Source organism: Papaver somniferum, chromosome 2 (assembly GCF_003573695.1).
Source record: "Papaver somniferum cultivar HN1 chromosome 2, ASM357369v1, whole genome shotgun sequence".
Lineage (NCBI taxonomy): Eukaryota > Viridiplantae > Streptophyta > Magnoliopsida > Ranunculales > Papaveraceae > Papaver > Papaver somniferum.
The window spans coordinates 182,950,873-182,967,921 of NC_039359.1; the positions used below are offsets into that span (position 1 = coordinate 182,950,873).

The window sequence follows — 17,049 nt, forward strand, 5'->3', positions numbered from 1 at the left end:
CTAGCAAACAAAAAGCATGATGGCTCCACTTAGATTGTTTTCTAGACCAGCTTCTATTCCTTCGAAAAGGAATTCGTTACAATTTGAGCACACCCCTCTGGAATCAATCCGAGCTAATGTAAGTTGAATCGAGGCGAGGGAAGCTCAGTGGAGCTTTGATACCCAAGTCCTCACCGCTATCACAAGGCGGGGCAGTCACGCATTCAGCTTACAGAAACCATCAAGAACTTTGAAGTATGCTTAAAAGAGTAACCAATATTTTTCGAACGACTTTCCTACTAAGCTCGTTACCCTATAGGTCTCGTTCTAGTCAAAATTTTAAGCTTAGGTTCGCGTTTGGTTTCGTTTTCCTAAAGCGGGCAAGAAGGGAGCGGTGATGAAATCCGAACCCTTATCTTGTATTGGAAAGGCCTTTCCCTTTACTAGGAATTTAAAAACAGTCCAAATTCGTCCACAATCAATGAATCACCTTAAGGAATACAGTAACTCGCTTACAGGAGATTCGCGAGTGTTTCGATGGACTTACCTCCCGTACCAGACGGGGGATGAACCGTTGAAGTCGACTCGGGCCACGACTCCTATGTCGTGTACGAACCCGAGGGGCCGAGACGATATTGTAATCGTCGTCCTTCCCTGCAAACAGTTTGTATATAATTTTTTTTCTTTTTTTTTATATATAACCCTTCCGTAGGGTTTAAAATTAAAATAAATTGTCCAAAGTCCAGTCCAAAGAAAAGAAATACAAAAAATAATAATAATAATTACAAAATAAAATAAAAATGGAAAGTCTCTAAAAAAAAAAATTCTCTCTTTTTTTTTTCCTCTCTTTTTTCTTTATTTTTTTGCTTTGTCTTTTTTCCTTCTCTTTTAGCTTTAAGCTTTGATTCCAAGGTTTTTAGTATCCAACTTCAAACCTGTAATACAAAGACACAACCAAAGAGACGTAAAAAGAACAAATGGAAAAATAAAAAATAATAAAAACCTAAAAATTCTACCTAAGCACAAATCCGCGTCGGCGGCGCCAAAATTATTATTTTTTTGATTGTTGTTGTAATGAGGTTCAAACTCTCGGATTTGTGAAGGATAATTTTTTAAACTTAATAAAAAAAATAAATATATACAATAAAAATATAAACACTGGTGCGAGAAACTGGGACTAAAGATTCGGCCATTTTTCATTTTCAAGTGGTTCAGAATTTAATTCTAGGCGATTATAGTTCAAAACAAAACAAATATTAACTCTATTCTTTGCCAAAGTAGATTCTATAAAATATTACTTGTATTTTATGAGCATGGTGCATCAAGAATCCCTAAGACTAAGCATGCTCCATCAAATAAAATCACAAATAATTAATTAAAATCTTAATTCAATTAAAATTGGTGCAAAAAATAAATAAAGAATTAATTTAAATTACCACATGGATGAAACACGTCCTCCTCCGTCGTCCCAGTGCTTGGGGTTTAACTCGTCATATTAATCATGTTCTCAAAATACATAATTGATGCTCAAAATTTGATTAAAAGAGTGAAAAAGTATAAAACAGTGAATCTACGACCCACAAAAGGCGTCCAGAAATCAACGATAGAAGTGTACTGCTGTAAAACAACGATACTTAGTTGCTGTTGTTGACACTGTTGAAGAACGACGGTCCTGGGACGTCTGTTCTTCGTCTTCTCCTTCTTCTTCAACAACAGCAGGAAACTTTCCTGCAGTTCTTCTCTTCGCCTCTGCAACCTCCCCGTGGTCTCCCAATCGACCCCAAACTCTCGACACCCTTTCTCAGACCTCCAAGGACTCTATTTAAACCCGAAGCATGCATCGAATCTCCTCCATAACTCCACAAATCCTCCATAACTCCATCGAAAATATTTTCGGATATTTTCTTTCCTGTTTTAGCTTTTCACGCGTTTTCTATGGTCCAGCACGCTCCAATTCGATTACACATGCTCCAACAGGTTGCTCGATGCATGAAACACGAGCAGAACACACACAAAATCTTCCATAAGTCGTAGAGAAACTCTTCTGCATGTGTTTTACCTGTTTTGAGCCCGTGAATTGGCTAGAAAATTCTAGCCAAATTTGAGCTAAGAGAACACTCACAACAGCTTTTCCATGTTAAATCACAACTTCTCACCAATTTTCAGCGATTGAATCGCACTAGAACACCTTCATTTTGCTGATTGAAAATCTGTCAGGAGTGAAAATGGTTTTCCCACCAAAACACGAATTTGAATGTTGAAGATGATATGCCCCTATCCTGAACTGGGGTGCGAATAGCAGATGCCTTGGGGGTGCCCCTTAGTAATTAGGTTACCCCTTATCCAAAAGCGAGAGTCCGAATAACACTTGTCCTCCGGGTGCCAAAATCAACTTTTCGAGCCGAATTTTCCAAAAATGTTTATTTCCTAAAAATACATAAAAACACAATATTAGTACAAAAATAGAGTTCCAACAATACAGACATTGAGGATTTTTCATTGGTTGTAGTAATGAGGTTCAAACTCTCGGACTTGTGAAGATTAAATTTGAAGATTTAATAAAATTATATACAAAATTATTAACAATGGGTACGAGAGGTAACCAAGACACTAGATTCTACTATTATGCAAAATTGAATGATAAATATTTCAAAACTCTATTCAATTCTTAAGTCCTCTTTTATCTTTAATTCACTATCAATCATACAGATTCTCAAACATTATTTGTAAACCTTAAGCATAGATTATCAAGAGATTAAACCAAGCATAACCTATCAAACTGAATAACAAATAATTAAGACAATCATTCAAACAATTTAAAACTCTGCAAAAGCAGCGATTAGGTGAATTATATAATTAAATGAAATAGTTACCCATTTATGTTGCGTGAATAGCTTCCTCCATTTCCTTGGTTACGAGGGAGTTAGCTCATCATAGTATAAATGATCTCAAAATAATTTATTATGGCTAAAAAATGGTTTACAAATGATGAGAAGAAGAGAAAATGGTGTAAACAGCTAATGTGCGACCCACAGGAAGCGTCACACAAGAACGATAATATGAAATGCTGTAGTCTTTGGGAAACTACGACCCACACTCCACTGTCGCTGTCACTGTTGAAGAACGACAATCTCTTACAGTTTATTGTTCTTAGTGTTCATCTTCATGCAGCAGCAGAAACAGAGTTTTGTTAAACTCTGATTTCGTCTTCTCTAGCTCTCCCTAGCTCCCAAAACTCTCGAAACCTTTCCCAAACTGTTTTGACTTGTATTTATAGTGAATTGGAGTCAAAAATACGACCATTGATTGCATATATTCTCCATTTAATCCAAATATTCTCGGCTGCCAATAATAACGAAAATTTCCATTTTCAATCCCATGCACGCGTTAACTTTGATCCTGCACGCTCCCAAGTGTCTTCTCCACGCCTCAACACTCTTCCAACGCTAGTAGGACTCTTCCATGCACACAAGAACTCCATTTTTGCTCGTGTTACAGTGCACGTGCTCTGTTTTGGGCTCAAGGATCGTCACGCGTTTTCCAGCCACTTCTGATCAAACCCACTGCCCATAATGTGTTACTCATGCCATATCACATCTTCCTACCAAGTTTGAGCGATTGAATCTCCCTAAAACACCTTCATTTTGTTGATTGAAATCTAACAGTTGAGAACTTCATTTCCCGCCAAAAAAAAAGTTTTTGAATTTAAAGAGATGAAGTTCCCCTAATCGTATGTGGAGTGTAAATAGCAAATTCCCAACTGAGGTGCCCCTTAGTAATTGGGATGCCCCTTAACCAAAATGAGAGTCCGAATAACAAATGTCCTCCGGGGATGCCCCGCATAATTTTTCGAGCAGATCTTTCCAAAAATGTTTATTTCCTAAAAATACATAAAAACACAATATTAGTACAAAAATAGAGTTCCAACAATACGGACATTGAGGAAAAATTAGACACAAAAATGTGTCTATCAAATACCCCCAAACTTATTATTTGCTAGTCCTCGAGCAAAACTAATAAAAAATAAATAAAACCGAGTTAATATCGGGAGGGTTTACCAGAGGTGTGCCCACAAAACCATTACTCCAGACCCTAGTTATCTATGCAGAACCTTGGAAGGCACTAAAGAATCTCCTTGGTTAGCTTACAATCACTGACTACAGGAGGAAGTACCCTGATGCGAAATTCCAATTGCTGTACACGAGTTTACACTCAAGCATACTAAAATTCATATAAAGTGACAGAGCTCTACTCAGATAGTTGCACTATGGACATCATATTCGGAGTCAAACTAATCATATGGATAGAAAAAAGAGATGGAAATAGAAAAATGTAGATGGTTTTGATGTTAACCAAATGATCGATGTTTCACATATCTGTCTAAAGGCCACTGCCAGAATGAACCTATCCTAATGGACTGAGATACCGGTCTGACTAATATCAGCACAACTGGCATATACAAGGGAACCAGTGGTCAATAACTTAAATCTAGATCAACAAACTGGCAAATACAAGGGAACCGGCAGTTGACTACACAGAACAATAACCATTTTTTATTATTATTATTATTATTTTTTTTTTTAGATATTTATTATTATTATTTTTTTTTAGATATTTATTATTATTTAATTTATTTTTTTTAGAAACTGTTATTAAGGTTTTTTATTTTTGTAATCTTTTATTTTTGGACATTTTTTTCCCGGATATTGAACATTGGACATTGTTTTTAAACCCTACGGAAGGGTCATATTAAAAAAAATAATAATTAAATACAAACTGTTTGCAGGGAAGGACGACGATTACAATATCGTCTCGGCCCCTCGGGTTCGTACATGACATAGGAGTCGTGGCCCGAGTCGACTTCAACGGTTCATCCCCCGTCTGGTACGGGAGGTAAGTCCATCGAAACACTCACGAATCTCCTGTAAGCGAGTTACTGTATTCCTTAAGGTGATTTATTGATTGAGAACGAATTTGGATTGTTTTTAAATTCCTAGTAAAGGGCAAGGCCTGGCCAATACAAGATAAGGGTTCGGATTTCATCATCGCTCCCTTCTTGCCCGCCTTAGGAAAACGAAACCTAACGTGATCCTAAGATTAAAATTTTGACTAGAACGAGACCTATAAGGTAACGAGCTTAATAGGAAAGTCGTTCGAAAAATATTGGTTACTCTTGTAGCATACTTTGAAGTTTATGATGGTTTCTGTGAGTTGAATGCGTGACTGCGCCGCCTTGTGATAGCGATGAGGCCTTGGGTATCAAAGCTCCACTGAGCTTCCCTCGCCTCAATTCAACTTACTTTGACTCGGATTGATTCCAGAGGGGTTTGCTTAAATTGTAACGAATTCCATTTCGAAGGATTAGAAGCTGGTCTAGAAACAATCTAAGTGGAGCCATCATGCTTGTTATTTGCTAGATTCTATAGGTTTGATTTGGTCGAGTCAGCCTTGTTTGTGATTGTGTAGAATTCCCTTGCAATTAAGAATGTCGAACTGGTATGATAGAATCCAATACAATGAGTATCGACCTGAATTTGAATATGAACATCATCCTTTTTATGACCATGTTGGGAATAGTGGTTGGGAACGCCATCCTTTGGAAGGATATGGGTCATACCCTGGTGAGCCCAATTACTATCCGCATATGCATCAGTCTTACGAGCAAGAATATTATAGTACTAGTTCTTCGTCTCTAGAGGATACAATCAAACTATTGAAAAGTAGTCATTTTTATGATCCCTCTGTTCCTATTCCTCCTTTAGAAGAGTCCCTCAGGGAGTTAGCTGAGTCGACTCGTAAGTTAGATGAGATGAATAGTGTAATTATAGACGAAAGAACTACAATAATGAGTGAACTTTCTATAGAGGAATCCCTCAAGATGATGGCTGAGACGAACGAAAGACTTGCTCGAAATAATCTTACTTTCCAATATAGTGTTTCCAATAATACCCTTAAAAATGAGGATAGTTATTTTCATAATCAAGATGACGAGGTTAGAATTGGTAACACTACTTGTTTTGATGAGGTTCGATCTTTTTCATGTTATTATGATGAGGATAGTGTTGATGGAGAATCATACTTATGTAGGAATAATAATCAGGAAATGGTTACTCCAATTGAGCTTTACAATGACAATATTATTTCTAGTTCAAATCCAAATAATTTTAATAATTATTCACCTATTCAAAAGGACGAGGATTTGACTAGAGATACCCTCTTTTTAGACGATGTAGTATTTCCTGTTTACAAAGCCGATAATGATTTAGAGGAACGAGTTTATTCTGAGAATAATGTTTTAGAGTCTAGCGATTTAGAAACAATAGTCTTAGACAAAGAAGATGAACTCGTAGAGATGAGTGAGGATGAACCTGACTTAGAAGAATCAATTGACCATTTCCAGGAATCTGATGACCTAGAAATTAGGGAAGTTGTGACTAGTCTTTCTAGAGACACAGAAAACTCTAAGTTTGGGGGTGATTATCATTCCCCATGTGCTTTAACTCTTAGAAATTTCCCTCGTGTAGGACTTGACATTTATGCCTCAACCATATTACAAGATTATCTTCATACATGTTTTCTCGAACCTAATGATGTCCATAGAGAAGCTCAGTTGTTAGAAACCCATCCTCTGGTTGATGTGGTTAACCCAGGCTATGATACCAAGATTGACTTTGTTTTCCCACCAAAAACTTTTCAACCAATTGTGGGAACTTTTGATTTTAAGATGTGTCGGTTATTAAGTTTTGAGACTAAACCTAATCACTTTAGGATATTAGGGTCGACACATTTTCTTAAGAATGACCACTACTCTCATTGTGGTCAATTATGTAAGTCAAATCTTATTGACTAAGAGGGTCCTCAGTTATTTAGGTTATTATTGTACGCTTCTAAGATCATATTTGAGTTTTTCCAGTATCTAGGACCTAATGATTCGGATCCCACCTATGAAGAAACGCATCCAATGAAATTTTTTTATCTAGCAAAGTTGGGGCAGTGGTTGTTGATCGTTTTGCTGCTTCATGGAGTTCTGAGAAAGTCTAAAATCGAAGATTTTCTAGCAAAGCTCTGTAGAATGGAATCATCCCGTTGATGCACAAATCCACTAATTGTTTTTCAGTGACATTTGTACCATGACAATATAAGGCTTGGATTCTGAACCTCTTCACATACTCATTCGGATTTTCAGCGTTCTTCTGAGTCATCCTTCCTAAGTCGGAGGGAGTAATCTGTTCAGAAACGAAGAAATATTTCCTACAGAAGGCGTTAACCATTGCTCCCCAGTTAGCGATGCTCCCAGGTGCAATGTTGTTGTACCAAGTATATTCCCGGCCCGTCAGAGATTTTGAGAATTCTTTCAGACGGAAAACATGGTTGTGCTCGTGCTCTACTAGTGCCTCCAGGAATCAAGAGAAATGTTCTCGAGCGTTCCCTGTTCCGTTGTATAGTGTGAACATTGGGGAAGTGTAGCCCTTCGTGAGAGGAATTTTTTGCGTGGCAGCAGGATATGGAGGTTGATGATGATGAACTGATGATGCTTTTTATTTTCCTCGATCCTCCATGAATCGTTTCAGGTCCTCACGAGTGATGAAGCCTTCAGGTTCCTTTGTTGGTGGGTTATCTGTAGTTGTGTGCACCTCATTATTATCTACTGCATGGATCAGAATGACTTCAGGATCAACAGCCGGAGATGTTTATTTGGCTTTCCTTTCTTCTGAGATTTCTCTGACATCTTGTCAGTGAGAGTTTTTAGATAATTGCACAGCTCATTCTGAGTGTTAGCCATGTCAATCTGATTCTTGGTAAGAGTTTATTGCACCTTCATGAGATCACCTATGGTAGGTGGGTTTTCTCTGATTTCTTCGGGAGACCGACCGAAGAGAGGATTGTCTCCAATGTTGGTTTGCGGAGGAGTGGTATCAATAGTACTGGTGTTGGAAGCAGGAGTAGTTTTTGAAGTACCACCGTTGTTTCTTGTTCTAGCATTGTTTGTGTTAGGATTGGTAACTGATCCTGACCTAAGATCAACCATTTTGTGAAAGTTTGAGATTGCAACCGAGAAATTAATCTCCCATTGTGGTCGCCAATCTGTGGATGGGGAAAAACGGTTCGCTGGTTTTTCAAGGAATTGAAGAGACGAGCGTGTTTTCGAGACTCCTCAACCGAGCAAACTGTTCAACCTCACACAGATGCACTGCAAAGGGAGTGCTTAGATTCGAGAGATAAATCTGTAGGACTCCAGCCTAAACTAAGTCAATGGTCGTTCCAGAGTCAATTCGGTCGCAAAGAGGGAAATGGGTTGATCTGTAGGAGGGAAGCTGAGAATTGTGTGGGATCAATGATGATCAAGAATTGTGGATATGTTGAAGATTTCTGCAATAATGATGAACTAATGAGTTCGAATAAGTTCTGAGAGATTGACGAATTCTTGAGAGTAATTGCTTGAGAAATCTGTAGACGAATGTTCGTTGTTCTTTAATCATGGATTCAGAGACTTATTTATATTGTTAGAACATCAAACATCTTGATCCCCAGTAAGTGTGACGGTTTCTTGAGTGAAAGAGTGGGAAAGTGATAAGTCGTGGTGAAACCAGTTCCAGGTCGTGCGGAGACTTGGTTAACCGTCCACCCACTAGTTTGCTAACTCCTTCAACCGTTTGCACGACTTACTCAAATTTTTCGTTGTTGATGTATCCACGTGCCGTAGGCCGCCAGACCAAAACCCTAAGTGATATCCCCCCATGTGACGTGATTGATGTCTCATGAATTGTGGAGTCTGCATGACAGACGTGTACTAATTAGACAATGAGTCTAAGTTTTGTTGAATTGAGCATGACTGACGAATGCTCAGTGATTCATGGATCAAACGTACGTGTTCTTATGTTGATATTGCTCGTCTGAGAAAATATTATTAAATTCTAGCAACTGAGCAAGTATTGCTCAATTCGACGAATTACTGAATATTGATAATTGGGTCAATATTTGAGCAACTGGGCAAGTATTGCTCAATTCGAGGAGTTGCTTATTGGTGTCGTGACCCAATAGAATATTAATTAAAATATTGGTAGACTACCAATTATTACATAATTAATCCACATGTTGATTGATGGATCAACATAAATTTTATTAGTGCTTGAACTGGCTCAGAATGATGATTTCGTGGAGCGTTTGTTCGAAACCATAATTATTAATCAATTGTTCGCCAATAGATGAATTGTTGAAAGTAAGTCATGATCGATGGAGGGGTCGGCCATATGGAATGAGAGAGTCCATATTGCGCCCAAGTTCTCAAGTGAGCGTGCACCAGGTCGGCCAATTGGTGAAAGAATGATGATTAAATGCCGGTTTCATCATTTATTGAAATAGTGCTCGATTGAGCATTAGGTGATAAAAACCTAATTATGGAAGAGTGAGGGACCGGCCAAGAGGGCATGAGACCGGCCCTTGGTGGTCATGGAACCAGCTGATGGTCGTTTGAGCCAACTCCAAGTTGGTTGAAAAGAGTTTGAACCCAATATGAGCAATTGAGCAAATTAGGTCAAAATTGTGAAAACGTGTGGGACCAGCTCTTTGCAAGCCCTAGGGCCGGCCTTGGTCGGTCAAGTAGGCATGCCAGTGTCACCATGATGTCCTTGTATCATTCCTGAGAGTTTCGGTATTTTCTAATGTGCGTTTGAGTAACATTGTGGGTTTTCAGAAGAGCTTTATCTTGACTGAAATTCTTGATTTTTGCTCGAATGAGCATGTGTGCTCATTTGATCAATATTTCGTAAACATTAAAATAATGGATAATGGTATTTGAATATTTTTAGTGAGTAGCCTAGTCGGTCGTATGACCATGTTGACGTTTGGCTTTTTCATGGTTTGAGCAATATTTGAGAAAATATGAAGAAATCATGATTTTTGCTCAAACGGAGTAGTTTCCACGAGATGAGGGAAATAATATTTATGAAAGAATAGGGATTGCAAGGTTTGGCTGGCTGGCCAAGTTTCCCGGTCCCATGACACCTTTTCCCTATTTTATAGTATTATTTTCATGAAATCGTGAAACTATGGATAAACCATGAGTTTTGTTGAAACGGAGGAGTTTCATGAGATGAGGGAAATAATAATTATGAAAGAATAGGGATTGCAAGGTGTGGGACTGGCCACGACTAGGGTATGGCCGGCCGGCCAAGTTACCCGGTCCCGCGACAGCATTCCCTATTTTATAATATTATTTCTCATGAAACCATGAAAATATAGAAAAACCGTGAGTTTTGCTCAAACAAGGAAAGTTACTAGAATGAATGAGTTTTCACGAGTTCATGAAAATAATAAAATAAAGAAAATAATGGAAGAGGCATGGGACCGGCCACGGCTAGGGCATGGCCGGCCGGTCGGTGGGCCCGGCCCATGGGCGCCTCTTTATTATTTCACTGTTATTATTTTATCTCTCATGTTTTGTGTAGGATTCCTCATTTGTCCATATTTTGGAATGATCGTTCGTGCATTCGGGTGCTCGGTCGTGCATCATCGTCGAGTACACTTGCACCATTTTATTGGGACTTACTCAGCGATGGTACAGATGCCCGGTTATTGAGTATTTATTACCAATTTACGAAATTTAGTGGAGAATGATTCATGAAATTGCGTACTACACCATATCCTGGTTTTTGCAACCCTAGAAGTTTTGATGTGCAACGGATATAAAGGTTGCATACTGAGCAACGAAATTTACGTTGCACATCAAAAAATCCGTTGCATCATTTATAAATTAATTCATAATAATTGAGCGTAATTTTTGGACCGTTGATATAGGTCGCCATCCTACGGTTATTCTAAATTGCAATATTTTCAAGAGTTTTTATCCATTTATCGTTTTTTTAAAGGGTTTTATTTATTTGTTTTGTTTTTTTTCCTCTCTTATCTCGATCGAACTGTCTCTTCTTCGGACAGACTCAATTCTATCATCTTCAGACAGACTCTATTCTTCCTCTCAATTCTCTTTTTTCTCTCCAAACTATCTCAGACAACTTCCATTCTATCATCAACTTTCTCAGACAGATTTCATATCGAGATTTCAGATGAAAAGATATAGCAAGTTCAATTGAAGATTCTAAGTACTGAAAAAAAACCTATTTTCAACCAGAGACGAAACCGCAGAATTCGGCTTTAAAACTCAAATCAAAACCCATTTATTTTTAAGATATGTATCCTAGTCAAAACCCATAAATCAGAAAGTTCGATCTATCAACTATTAACCTTAATTTTCAGAAGAAGGTATAACCCTAATTTAGGGATAAGCCTCGAAGAACCCTAGAATAAAAATCCAGTTTTTCTCAATAATTAAGTTCAAAATCTAAGTCAAAAATCGAAGACAAACCTCTATTCTAGAAGTTCACTGTCACAAATCATAACTTCATTAAAACCCCTATCTCAAAATCAGGACGCATCTATCAACAGAAATCAAACGTTGTAACCCTAGATCTAGTCTTTTCGCTCCTGAAATCATCAGAGTAATATGAATCTTGATCTTGTTTGGTAAATTTGATATACTTTTTGTATTATTAACGATTTAATTTCACTTTATTTTTTCTCGTTTTTGTTTTTGCAGTAAGGTGTTTCCTTTTCTATTTTTTTACCTATAACTTCTCATAATGAAGATAGGGGTCTTTATGGATTCAAAGTCTTAAAATCTGAAGGGTTTTCATTGCTTCGTTGATGATTCTATCGAAAGGTATGCCTTCTATTGGACATAAAAAATGCAATATTTTATTTTTGTTATGTAAATTTATCTGAAAATTTGAATATTAGGTCAGGAGAATTGGTTCTTATATATCAGAATCGCCTTCTAATGTCGATATTATTCGAGCCATGGATGAGATTGGGGATACGGTAAGGGATTGCTCATGTAATTGATAGATTTTTGGACTTAAATTGTACTGGTATTATTGATTGAGTACTCATATTCAGGTACTTATATAGGTATGCTCTGTAGTGGATTCAACAAAACTTTGTTGGAATACTCATCCCGATAGGTACGCCGATTCTTTGAGTAACTGATGTTTTGGTGTTTATCTGTTGTGGGTTTATTGAAAGCTCCTCTTTTTCTTTTTTGGTAGAGAATATGTGGAGGAGGCTAATAAGGCAACTATTAGAATTCATGAATATCTACATGTGAGGTGACTGTTGTCTATTCAGTTATGTTGTTTTGAGTTTTTGTTTGTTCTGTATTCAATTCATTGTTGTTCACGGGTCTATTTAGGTAAGTATACAATTTGCATGTGTATTCTCAATTATGAAGGAGGATCCTTTAAGTAAACAATGACAGATTCTTTTCTTCTTTTTCTATGTGTTCCGTTGTGCCTAAAGTTATGTAGCTTATGTTAGAGTTTATCGTTCAAAGTAAATTTTTATAGTTAGGCGTTGATGATGTATGATGTGCAAGGACAATAACAATCAAGCTTTTTATGCATAATTTTCCTTACAGATTCTGAATACAAATCACTGCCTTTACAATGCAGTAATAAAGGACAAGGGTTTAGTAAGATGGATATTATCAAGGGTTTAGTGAGATGATTTCAAAGTTGAGAAGGAATGGAAGATTCATGGGACTCTTAAAACTAGCCAAGAAAATGGTGTTGTTGATTCATTGGGTTGAATAGTTATGGTTTATAGATGTCCAAAATTGTTGGGTTAGTATCCAAACTCGAATTTGCAGATGGAGACCTGTAGTATGGGAAGTGGAACTCTTATTCTTTCCATCTTCATAAAAGGGTCTAGGCTACAATAAATAGATGGACCTTATATAGACCTATAGTATGGATCAGATAAAGAGTTCGTAGAAAGTTTTGCATACGGCAGTCGGACACACAGATTTGAACTTGTATGGGAAGGATTTTTCTCTTCTTTGGGTCTGTTTGACCCTGTCTAGTGCATTTCGATGTTTTAGTTGCCACTGCTCTCTTCACTAAGAGCTCTATTAAACTAATATGGTGATGTTTTTTAAAGGAGCCTAATTTTTTGGTATTGTCCCTGGTTCCAAAAGAGGAATAATGGCTTGATGTTTACTTTGTGTTTCAATGGAACACATTGCTTTAATGACTTTATTTAGTATTGTTGTCTCTTGTTACATGAACTTGGTAACACTTGCATTCATTTGTTTAATTAAATTAAAGAATATGTCTTTACATTTCCAAAAAAGACCAAGACATGTTGATAGTATGAAGGAAGTAAGTCACGACCACCATATTCATTTTTATTTATTTTGTATCTATATATGTCACTTGCCAAGGGTTATGTATGCTATCTTTTTTTCACATCAAGCCGTGGAAACATAAACAATGAATTACTGTGTGGTTGATAATTGCTTGACATTAGTATTTGTGTTGCTAACTGCAGGAGAGATCTTCCTGTGGACTTAGCAGAAGGAGCACTCTATGCAATTTTCCCTTCAATGTGGAAACTTCCTTAACTTGCTATGACTCTTCCGCTTGTCTTACTATGCGGCACTTATTGTCTTACTATTCGTTTTTTTATTTCACTTTTATATACTTGACACTCTCAATCGCTCCTCGACAGAATGTTTACCTTGGAGGTCAATGAAGGCCTGGTGAAAAGCAGGATGAGGACATCATAATGACCAGCACCGGACCGGCATTTTGAATATCATGTGATTCATGTCCGTAAAGTGGAAAGCTTATTACTGAAGTACAAGATCTTGTGCAGAGGTATCATTTTGAAAATCATACTCCCAATCAAACTCATATTATCAAAACTTATATATGGTAATTGTTTTCTAGTCTATATATCACATGCATGGGGTAGTATAGTTCTGTACTTGTTTTAGATTGTGTTGGAGTGGGTCGTGGTGGATGAAAGTGCAAAATATTTCAAATTGAGAATGATAATGGTTTTTTTGGGACGCGGTAAGAAAGTGTCAGTTCCTAATTGCAAGTGACATTTTAAACAGTATGCTCAGTGGCTGCTATGATGCTTTAGATGTTGTCATGTATACCTTGCTTAGATGCTTTAGATGATTAACCATCTTCCAGGAGATGTTCATGACGGGTCTTCAGTTCTAATTGGCATATATTTATCCTCTAGTTTTACTTTTCAGATTTATGTGTCCAGGGTAATCAGTATGAAAACTTGCATAAATCATGCCAATGAGTATTGCAGCATTTGAATCTACCTGAAGCAACATCCAACTACACTTGATCATCTATTCCTATATGATTTTATTTCTGAATCGATTTTTGTAGTTGATTAACTGCCTCAAACTACACTGAGCTTGCTCGATGCTATCAGAATCTCAAGGACCAAGGTTTGTGTCTATTCTCCGCATCGTGTTTTATATGAGCGTGAACAATATTGTTTTCAGTTATATTTTTTGTCTTCAAAGCTTAGTAATATAATTCAAAGATGGTGGTGGTGGGATTGGGAGTGCCCATATATTCCGGTGGTTATAACAAGCTTGTTTCTCTTTTATACTTATACAGATATGCTCAGTCGATGATGGCGATGCCCAGACATTATGGGAAGCAATTGCAGGTCATGTTTCCATATAAGGTGGCGAATAGTAACCCCAGGTTCTGTGTTATCTATCATTAACACATTGTATTTTACCATTAACCTTAACTTCTACCTCTTTTCAGGCCTCAACTTAAATTTTAGACGAACATTGTTTACGCAGTAAGTTTTCTTACGTTCTGAATTGAAGTGTCAACATTTTGGTTTCGTCAATAAACTACGAGGCTTCTGTATCAACTTCAGTTGGACTATAATTTTTTCTTCTACTCTGCAGGATATTGATTTTAATGATCTTCCACCAATATTGGTACTTCTAGTTACAACATATGTGTAAACAACTGAAGATACTCTTATGAACTAATTCATATTTTCGAATTCAGAAACTTGGATTCGTGACCATTGTTAGTATTTATCTTTGAATCAACCAAATAATTGTATGTTTATTATAGTTCATCTGTTACATGATTCAACTCGAGGAATTCATAGGATTCATATCTTTATTACAAACTGATATATCTTGATGGATTGTGACGACAAACCTTATGTTCATATGAAAAATTGGGCCTTTTAGTTGATCTACAATGGTATATTCAGGTAAAGAAATCTGCTAGGAATTTTTTTTATCTGTAAATCGTTTTGCAACGTATATAAATGTTGTTTAAATAGAGTAATAGGTTGCCTAAATTAGTGTAACCGTTGCACAAATTTAATAATGCGTTGCACAATTGCAAAATAAAACGTCGCTGAATGAGTTGTGCAACGCATATATATGTTGCACAAATTAATTTTCCCAACGGATTTTTGAGTTGCACCAAAATTTGCTACGCCATATTACCGACGTATATAAGCGTTGGTTAAATTCTTTGCAACGTGTATTTTGGTGTAATAAAGATGAGTTGTTATTTGTTATCAATCCATAGAATCAGCGGTGGATTTGACCATGAATTCAGAATAATAAAATGAGTATTACCATTCCATGGGATTGTGGATTCGACCGTAGAATCGGAGTAATTGTTGTTTATTACCATTCCATGAGATCAGTCGTGGATTCGATCATGAAATCGGAGTAATCGATTACCATTTCATGAGATCAGCCGTGGATTCGATCATGAAATCGAAGTAATAATTTATTTATTACCATTTCATGAGATCAGCCGTGGATTCGATCATGAAATCGAAATGATGAGATAAAATAGATTATCTTCTAGGAATTCAGTGGTGAATGTTACAGTAGAATTAATCTATTGCAGAAGGGATATTAGTCAGTTAAAGCGTCATACCCATTCTGTAAGGTGCATAGTCAGGAAACAGCGAGTGTTGCCGAAGTCCTGAAGGCGTTTTTTACCCTCTCAACAATTATGTACGGAGGACCACCTGGGTCTATACACGGTCTCTCTACATAGTCAGGGAATACTGAGTGTCACCGACGTCCTGAAGGCGTTAATGCTCTCAATATGAGGAGAACCGCCCAATCGTTCTTCTATGTAGAGGTGGGTCTCTCTATGTATTCAGGGAACAATGAGTGTTACCGACGTCCTGAAGGCGTTAAGTTCTCAATATGAGGAGAACCTCCCAATTATGTTATTCTACATAGAGGTCATGATGAAATGCGAGGCATCGAGCGCTCAGCTAGTGGAGGCCTTTCGAAAAACATGTTCATCATGGCTCGTAAAATATGAATCGTTACATGCCTGAAAGCCGTATCAGGGACATGCAGTATCATGATTTTACGATTTTGACCTTTGTTGAAAATCCACCATCAACAAGTCTGACTGTCTAGTTGGTTCTCTAAAAAGTATATTGGAGTTTGTCCATACAGATTGGTAACCGAAATATTGGGTGTGGTTGTTGTACCCCTGTTTTTTGACAAATTATGGTAACAAGATGAAGAGACACTGAGACGCAAGATTTCACTACTTTTCATATTCTTGTGGTTCAGTAATTAACTCTAGACAATATATCTCAAATAAAAGAAGTTGTGACTCTAATTCTTTGCCAAAAATAGATTTCATTAAACATTAGTTGTAAGTTGTAAGCATTACGCATCAAAAGTAATAAAAACTAAGCATGCGACATCAGATAAAATAACAAATAATTAATAGATATCATAAGACAATTAAATATATGTAAAAAGTCATAAAAAGAATTGATGAATTTACCACAATCATGAAAATTTGCTTCCTCCGTTGTCCCAGTTATGGGGTTTAGCTTTACATAGGGAAAACACGCTCAGAACAGATTTTCATTGCTCAAGGGGTGTTTACAATGGCAAAAATGGAAAAGAACCGAGTTTGCAACGGTATAAGGGCTTTACAACTTGCTGTTACGAAGCTTTGTTACAAGAAAACTATCGCTCAAAACTGTTGCAGTACAACAGTCGCAAGTAGTGAGAATAAATCACACTTTATAAACGACAGACTACTAGTGTAGGTTGTTCTTCTTCTTCACTTCTATGCTAAAGATGAACACGACTCTGCAACTTCATTTTTTTGCTCTCTTCTACCCCCTAACTCTCCATATACACACTAATCTCAGTTGTTGTCTGGCAAGCATGTTAGA

General features: G+C 37.0%; 1 long non-coding RNA gene across 1 annotated transcript; it reads left to right on the forward strand.

Moving 5' to 3' along the window:
• Positions 1-10,895: 10,895 nt before the first annotated feature.
• Positions 10,896-14,869, forward strand: LOC113354295. The gene is made up of 10 exons (XR_003361795.1): positions 10,896-11,474; positions 11,573-11,695; positions 11,773-11,853; positions 11,944-11,996; positions 12,081-12,140; positions 13,360-13,688; positions 14,223-14,284; positions 14,460-14,529; positions 14,616-14,652; positions 14,765-14,869. It is a non-coding gene; the product is annotated as an uncharacterized LOC113354295 (long non-coding RNA).
• Positions 14,870-17,049: the final 2,180 nt, after the last annotated feature.